The sequence below is a fragment of the Gracilinanus agilis genome, chromosome 6 (assembly GCF_016433145.1).
Source record: "Gracilinanus agilis isolate LMUSP501 chromosome 6, AgileGrace, whole genome shotgun sequence".
NCBI lineage: Eukaryota > Metazoa > Chordata > Mammalia > Didelphimorphia > Didelphidae > Gracilinanus > Gracilinanus agilis.
The window spans coordinates 42581491-42591086 of NC_058135.1; positions in this window are offsets into that span (position 1 = coordinate 42581491).

The window sequence follows — 9596 nt, forward strand, 5'->3', positions numbered from 1 at the left end:
AGTTTCCCCCCTCCCCTTAAGTTATTAGATTTTCTATTTCTTCTACTTCTGACTTGGTTATATTTGTCTTTCTGTTTTTACTTTTTTATATAATCAGAATGACCCTTGCATCTGTGGTAGGAATACCTAATGTTGGTTCAGCCCAGACAAAATTTCCCTAATAAAAGAAAAAAGTTTGTGACATATTTTTAGGACCTCTCAATGTTTATTCAAGACCATTATATTGGACTTTGTACAGTTTTTCCTATTAGAGAAACTGTCTGGAAGATAGTATCTTTCTTAGGAACAGAATACAAACAACCAAGGCCCCTTTTTTTTTTCCTTTCATTTTACTATATAGAAACCTTTGTTGTGACTCATGCCTAGAAACTTCCCCTAACAAAACACTGACTCACAGTTTATTAGAGTACACTTACATTTTTTTTTATTTAGATGAAAATCTTGGTCAAGAAATCAGGTCAGTGTCTGCCTTCTCAAAATTTTTAGAATTTTGCCTTTTCTTTCCCAAGTGGAGTTCTTTTAGTAATATACCTGAGGGAAAATGTTTTTCCAGATTAGACTTGAACATCTTAAGAGGGCAATCTTAACTAGAGAATACTTGTAATTAACCATCTCAGTTTGCTCTTGTGAATTACAGGGCTGACCAATGTAGGAGATTAATATAAGAATATTTTAGGTTCTTTGGGAAGACTTTGATTCTGGGTTCCCTGTGTTACAAAATATGGAAAATAGAGTCAGTTTAAATTTTAACTTGAATTTTTAATGCTCCAGAATGACACATATTGCTCTCAAGAAGCTCTGCCCTTTTTTAAATTAAAGGACAAATATTCTAGAATTCTTTAAGAGAAGGTTAATTTTACTTAAGATTTTTCTGGACTAGAACAATGTCTTCTTTACCCAAAGGTGGCAGAAAAAAAAACAACCCAGTTAAGATTAATGATGTTGCCCGTAGTTTTACTACTTTCCCACAGTTGGTCTTTATTCAAGTGATAGGCTACATTTGTGTATGCAATATAGTGGAATGTTTTCAACTCTTGTGAAATGACAATTTATAGTTGTATTATTTTATTACAAAGTTGTGCTATTATCAGAAATTAAATCATAAAACCAAAGGAAAACGTTATAGGGAACTGAATATTTGGATTGAAACAATTGTTATTTCCCCATAATAAAATTAAGGAACTGGTCTCTGGAATGTGGGTGTTGCAGCTTTTCAATTCTTGGAACTTTGTTTACAGGAAATTATTTGTCCTTTCAAAAGCAAAGCTGCAAACTCAAATATGAGGCAAAATTCTGGAATCGTCTCTACAGTATAATTAAATTTCTATTTGTTATACATATTTTTTGTGGTAACCGGACTGCTAGATATACCAGTGTTGATTTTCTAATTTTGCAAGCAGATTTGTTTCCTTTTTTTCCCTCTAACAGAATAGAGGGGGTGTGTGATATTTTTTACTGGGTATATTTCTGGATGACTGTGTGTAAAATGAATCATATTTTCCTGTTTTGTATTATAACTTTGACCAATCAGTACAAATGTCTACTACAAGCTTAGAAGTATAGTAAGCCTTATTTCGGGTAAGGAGAAAGGAGGAAAGAGGAAAAAAAATACTTACATACACAATTTTTAAAAATCCTTTCCCACCTTTTGCGTTCTTGACAAGGTCACAATTTAGAATACACATTTATAAGGAGTTAGGACAGTTTGTAAAGTGGAAAGTAGAACTTGTCCAAAGATAGGTAAAATTTTTATTTGGGAGTTCTTTTGAACTACATATACAAAACTATGCAAATTTAGTGTAAAAAAGGGAATCTTAAGAATTTTTATAGAGTTTACAATGTGTTTAATCATTAAAAAAACAACCACTTTATCTTCTGTCTTTATTGTCAGTTCTACTCCAGGACAGAAGAGCAGCAAGGGCTAGGCACTTGGAGTTAAGTGACTTTTCCGGGGTCACACAGCTATTAAGTGTCCGAGTTCAAATTTGAACCCAGGACCTCCCAATTCTAAACCTATACTCTATTCATCCTATCCATGTCTCCTAATCAGTTGATTTTTAAAGTTCTCACTTTGAGAATAAGTTTTACATAGTATGGTAGTAGGATACCCAGGATGGATCCTAATTCAGTACTTTTTCTACTCTATATTCTCCCTTCTCTCATTTTATTTCCTGTGTTGAATTTTATTTATCTTTAAAATAAGAATCATAAGACTTATGTATTACCACCACTCAGAGAGTAGATGTTAGGAACAGTAGTTAATTTTCATTTTGCTTTTTTGAAAAATCTTTACCTTCCATCTTAGAATCAGTGCTATGTATTGGTTCAAAGACAGAGGGAGGGGTAAGAACTAGGCAATGGCGGTTAAGTGACTTGCCCAGGATCACACAGCTAGGAAGTGTCCGAGTCCTGATTTGAACCCAGGGCCTTCAGTCTCTAGCCCTGGCTCTCTCTAGCCATAGAGCCCCACCTAGTTTGCCTATAGAATCAGCTTTTCCTACTATGTAAATAATTTAGATAGGCACTAGCTTGCATAGTGGATAGAGTCCCTAGACTGGAGTCAGAAAACCTGAGTTCAAATCTCTCCTCAGACACGTAATAGCTATGTGACTGGGCAAATCGCTAAACACTATTTGCCTCAGTTCTCCCATCTGTAAAATGAGCCGAGAAGGAAGTGGGAAATTTCTCTAGTATCTTTGCCAGGAAAACCCCAAATGGGGTTACAAAAGGATGGACATGACTGCAAATGAGTGAACAACAACATCAAAAATTTGTTTTAATCATTCTTTCGTCTTTTGGGGGCATTTTTACAGTCACTCATGGTTTTAACTTCTAAAAATTAAAATCAGCAGGTCAAAAGAAAAATAATTATCCTTCACTTCATATGATGTACGTTAAAAATAAATCGATATTTGTCCTATTAAAAATATCAAATGAAATAATCAGTTATCAAATTCATAATCATTCTAATTTTTAAGTCGATTGCAGTCTCATTTAAAGTTTCTTGGATTTGGAGTAAAAGACCTGGATTTGAATCATAAGCATACCATTTTTTTGTTTTTCCAAATTTTTAATAATTTCCAACATTTCCATTTAACTACAAAATGAATATTGTAGTACCTTTAAATTCAATGAATTTATAATGTAATTATTTTTAAAAGCTAGGGATGTGATGTATATAGGAACAGTGAAATGAATGCATAGAATAGTATTTTTAGTATTCTTTATTATCCGTTTAGAACTATTTAAGAGGAATTCTAAAATTTGTGCAGTCACGATGAATGAAGCATTACATTACAAAGTAGGAACTGGATTTAGGACAGTTCACTAAAATTTTTTCTGGAAGTGTACAGTAGGAGCAAAATCTAGAATCCCAAATCTGGTGCTACAGCATTTTCCCCTTTCCTTGATAGAATCTCTCACTGTTTAAACCTCCCACACAACATCTTCAGCCTCAGTTTCCCTAATTGCTTCACTGGTGAAACTCCCCACCCCCACCCCAATCCTGATTGGCTCCAATTTTTACATTGTACCTTCCTGGCCTGTGGTCAATAAAAAGGCCAAGCCATGTGCACTCTACCCTTCTTGGACCTGGTGGGTGCACTGGACCATACATCTGCCTGATGGCCATCTGACTAATTTCCCCATGGAGATGAGGGGGTCTGGTTCTCCATCCTCTCTCTCTTTGTTAAATTGCATATCCTTGATTGCTAAGACAGAGTAAACTACCCTTTTTAAATGTTCTGCGTCTTATTTTGTCTAAATACTGAACCTGAATTAAGATGGTGCCTGCATTAGAGCTCCTACAACACCCTCCATGCAAGTTAGGCTGATTGACCTTAAAAGGTGTTGAGGCCATCCATGAGACCTGATTGGTTTCAAGGAGCAGAGGTTTAAGCTGCAGAAGTCATTTTCTGGTCTGAGTACAAAGCTCATTGCCTTAGCTTTGATGAATATCCTTCTTCTCCTCCTATGACTAATTAAATCTCCTTTTGTTAATAGTTGATTGATTAGTAGTATTTAATCTTGTTCAAATATTTAATCTAAACTCTAGGGAGACTGTCCTGAGTCAGCCCAACCCAGAACAAGGTCTTAGGTCCCTGGACTGAACTACAGGACATTTTTATGTTCTTTTTTTTCATACAAGTATAACATACCTTGTTATAATAACTAGGTCTTTTTGAGTCTAGGGCTTTGTAATGGCCCCTCAAGTCTTCATGGTTCCTTCTGCTGCTTTAGGGATTTTATTTTAGATGATAAGTTATGAGTTCAGCCACTCTCAGCCTTTACAGAGGGAAATTTAGGCAGAGATTTAGCTCTCTGTTTTAGTCTTTCTTTATATCTATCTCTGGTTTGCTCCTGGCACTTTCTGTTTGAGGCAAAATTTAGTTTAGCAGAAATATCCTGGGTAATGAAGTAGCAAATGCAATTAGAGTATATGTGGACAGGGACCTTGGAAGGTCATTGTAGATAGTAACAAACCATTCTTGCAATTTCCCTCACTTCTTGATCTGTGATTTATTTGATAATCATCTCCAATAATGCCCATGACTACACATTTTGTGTAATCCTTGTCAACTCAGTGTGTTTAGGGTCATGATTATTCTCTTAAAAAAATTTTATCTTTTTAAAAAATAATTCATGGTGATGGCTTTCTTTATAATGTCTCAAATTCCCCTGTATCAACTTCCTTCTCTTTCCAAAGAGTCATCCCAGATAATGACATTTTTTAAAAGAAAAAATGATAAATGAAGAGAAATATCAGCAAAACTGACCAATGCATTGAAAAATTCTAAAAATATGTGCCACATGCCTCACCTGAGGGCTTCTGCCCCTTTGATAAGAGAGGGAGCAGCTAGTCCAGAGACTTTTACTTTTGCTTGTTTTGAGGATGTCCTTTTTTTTCTCTAAATTTATTAAGAATATTTTTCCATGGCTCCATGATTCATGTTCTTTCCCTCCCCATTGCCGGAGCTGAAAAGCAATTCCACTGGGTTATACCTGTATCATTGTTCAAAACCTATTTCCATATTATTCATATTTGTAATAGTGATCATTTAAAGTCAAAATTGAGGATGTTCTTTCAGTTTAAATTGTTGTGATTATTGATTGTGTTGTTAGCTTACTTTTTTATTTTGCATCAATTCATGTAGATCTTTCCATCACATTCATTTCTTTTGAGCACAGTGAGATTCCCATGCACCACAACTTGTTGAACAATTCACAGTTGATGGGCTTCAACTTTGTTTCCAATGCTTTGCCATTGCAAAAAGGTCATCATTTCTCTTGATATCTGGAGGTGAATTCTTTAACATTCCTTCCACTCGGATTTAATCTATCTGCAGATTTCACCACTCTACTCAGATAAACACCTACCTCTAATTATCTCATCTCATTTTTTTCCCACAAGGTATAAGCTGGTTCTAGCCTGTTTAAGATTCAGAAAGAAGTGTTTGAAAGATACAGAGTGCAAATAATTCTGTAAGGACCTTCACTGATCTTACTGAAACAATCCTGCTCAAGCCACAGGTCTGTCAGCTGTTGAAACATTGCCTGGAAGCTTCATCTTTTCTAGCCTCCTCATCCTCCTGGGATATTCCTCTTCTATTAATTTCCTTTTTTCTTCTTCTCCTTCCTCCATCTCTGTTGATGCTGACTACAGCCTTGTGCCTTAAACAATTCAATATTATCAATCACTATTTTACCTTTGAAAAAATGAATGACTTCCCCTGAAGTCCCTCATTAGAAAGTTATTGGAGTAGACACTTCTGATCCTAGAGCCTAGGTTTCTTTCTTCCATCACTAAAGAGGACCATAAATAAAACAGTTTGATTTGATTGCCAGTTTCTTGTTTAGGGCTAGTAGTAATGTGATTGAGTCCAAGAATGGAGAATCTTGAATACCAGGCTAAAAAGTGTTTGAATTTTGAGCAAAGGAATATGTTACAAACAAACCTGCCAGAAAGAAAGGAGAGGGAGAGAGAGGGAGAGGGAGAGAAAGAAGGAAAGGGAGAGGGAGACGGAGACAGTGTATACCATCCTATACCATCCTCACAAAGTGAAGGAACTAAATGTTAGAGGATAAAGTTGATTAGGAGAATGGTGTGAAAGTTTTAAATTATACAGTGGTGTAGTAAAAAAAAAATGGGTCTTTTTGTATCCGTTTGTATCAATTTGAATTGACTGAAGAGAAGATGTTATAAAAGTTGTAGTAATATTAAGCATTCGGTGAACAGTAACTGGCTAGAGATTTAGCTACTCCTAGAATTTTAGTAGGTGTTCAGATTAGGTAAGTAATCCTTCTCACAGAAAAATATAAAGTAAAAAATGAGTTAAAAAAAAAAGTAAAGATGGAGTATTTCATAGCAGTTAGAGGTAGAGGACTTTGAGGTCTATTTCCCTACTTTTAAAAATGAGGAAACTGAATCATTTGTGAAAAGGGAAGAGTGACTTGTCCACAAGCCTTCTCTTAGAAAATTAAATGGTAGAGCTAGGATTGATTGGTAGCCAGATTTTGCAGCAATGCACTGAATGATTTCTAGAGTTTTGCTGGCCTTCCTTCCTGGGGATGGTTTTACACACACACACACACACACACACACACACACACACACACACACACACGACGATGGGAGTGTTTGTTTTCCAGAGATTTTAGCATGATTGTTTTTAGAAGGAAGATGAATATTATGAATATTATTTCTGCCTGCGATTTGTTAATCCTGAACACAGAAGATCAATAAGCTCTTGGATGACTTTAGTGATGTAAAGGAGAAGTGTTAACTGACAACTTCCCCTTGCAATGTTCAATACAGATCAGGTCAGTACCAGCTTCTCTCTATTAACTTAATTAAAGATAGTAAACAAGATTAGGGAAAGGATAAATTGCAATATTGAGGAAAGAGGGATATGGGATAAATCCTAAAACCTTGTCTAACTAATGAAGTTATAGTAGTATATATATATAGTAAATCTTCTGAAGTTTTCAGGAGAAGCTGAAATATATTTTGAAATAGGAGAAAGCAAGAGAGATTCAGTGCCATCTGGTACAGAAATGAACATATAATTAGAAAATTTCCCAAAATCTAATAACAGTATATTAAATATAGTATATATATTTGCTACTTGAAAGAGGTAACCTGGGTTAAAACATTCTCTTTCCTTGAAGAGGTCCTTTCCTGCATGAATTTATTTCTATTCTCACTAGCATGTTTCTGGGATGTTTTCTGTACTTCACCAGTCCATTATATTAATTAACAGTACATTAATATAGAAAAGCAAATCCATTTTAAGAGGATTAAAAGTATAGAAGCTTCTCAGGAAGGTGTGATTTTTAGGTGGTTCTTAAGTGTGTACTTTATTATTCACAACATTTATTTGCTCCTCATTTTAAATTCAGACTAAATTTTGCTTTTTCTTTAAGATGGCAACAGTTCTTTTTGGATATACTCTATTAGTTTTATTAAACTGTTGGTGTCTTTGTGGTAAACAGAGAATCTGTTTGCAGGAAGATTTCTTCTATTTTTAGAAGATATTACAATGAGGGAACTAGTTATGTGTTGAGACTAACCCTCACCTTAAACCTAATTTATAAGTTAGTGATATGATTCGACATTATACCTGACACCAGAACCCCTGGAAAGAAAAAAGCAAGGTCAGGGCCAGAAGAATAGCTGGACTGAGTCCTAAAAGATAATGCTTTGATTGTGTTATTCATGGAATTTCTACTATTTCCTGACTTAAAATAGTGGAAAGATCACTAGATTCCAAGGCAGATGACTTGCATTTGAATTATGACTTTGCTGCTTGAATGAGGTAACCTGGGTTAAAACATTCTCTTTCCTCTGAGAGGTCCTTTTCTGCACGAATTGATTTCTCTTCTCACTACCTTGTTTCTGGGATGTTTCCTGTCCTTCCTTAGTCCATCAATTTTGCTTTGCAGGTCCTTTAATTCATTTACAATAGAATCCATACAATTTAAACTCAGCAATTAATTAATTACTCCTCTAATTAACATGCTGTCAATTTGTATTTGATGCAAATGTTAACAACAACAAAAGTCATTTCTAAGATTCTTTTTTTTTTTTTAACCCTTAACTTCTGTGTATTGGCTCCTAAGTGGAAGAGTGGTAAGGGTGGGCAATGGGGGTCAAGTGACTTGTCCGGGGTCACACAGCTGGGAAGTTTCTGAGGTCAAATTTGAACCCAGGACCTCCAGTCTCTAGGCCTGACTCGGTCCACTGAGCTACCCAGCTGCCTCCCCTAAGATTCATTTCTCAGCTCATTTATGCCTCTATTTTGTGTATAAGATAATGCAAGAATTGCTTTCACACCAGGACTCTTTCCAGGACATCCTACTGGTTTCCTTGTGGGCAGAGCCATGAGGCATTTTGGTAAGAATAGTCTTGAGACATACTGTGTGCCTCAGACAAAATGAACTATTCTCTTGTCTCCCAAACAAACAAACTAATAATAATAACAATAATAACTGTTATATGTAATATAATAAATAGAACATTTATATAATAACAATTATAATATTATTAATAATAATTCTTCCTGTCCCCCATTGGGGATTTCGTGACTAAGATCCAGGAGTGGTTTCCCATTTCCTTCTCAAGCTTGAAGAGGAACTGGCTACCAGGGGTAAGTGACTCGCCTAAGGTCATAGAGCTAATCAGGGCCTGAGGATGAATTTGAACTCAGAAAGATTAGTCTTCTTGACTTTAGGCCAAGTACTCTATCTACTATGCCACTTAACTACCCAAACTTCTTACCTTGTTTTTTAAATACCTAAAATTTCAGTTTCTTTCCCTTCTCATTATTTTGAATTCTTCCCCTACCAGTCCATTAGTTTAATTCATCTGCCCTTCCTCCTTTGAATATTGCCTTAATCTGCTTCTTCTCCCCTCTAGGCTTTCTCTCTGGACTTTTTATTCAGCATTACTTTGAGAATCCCACAAAGGTTAATGAGATAGAATTTAGTGTCATAGAAAGACTATTGGTCTTTTTATACTAAAGGATTTTATACCTCTGAGAGAGATAATTTAAAAAGTACTCAGGAGGCTAGAGATAAACCAAACCTAACAGTATGCCGAATAAAGATTTAATGTCTGTCTCAAATTAAGTTAGTAAATTTTACTTCCTTTTTTCTTAAAAGTTTGTAGTTTAAACCACATTTATTGTTCTATAACTTTTTGTGAAGTGTATTTTTGAGTTTGATTTAAATAAGCCCAGATCATTATCAAAGTACAAATAAAATAAAAACAGTGTTGACTAGTCTGCTAGTAATAAGCTCCATCTATCAATTGAATTTTTCTGTTTCTGAAAATGGTGGGATTCTACAAGAAGGCCTGCCATATCTTAAATATTAATTTTAATTTTTAAAATTTTTTTACATTAATCATTAAGGTATTTCTGTTTCCCTATAGTGAACTCTCTTTTGTAAGAAAAAGTGATGAAAAATAAAACTACGTTGTGAGCTCTGACATAGTCATGCAACATTTCACTAGTACTCCACATCTCCAAGGAAGGAAGGGGGAAGGTTCTTTCTTCATTGTTTCTCAAGGGCCAAATTTAATGAAAATTAAACCACTT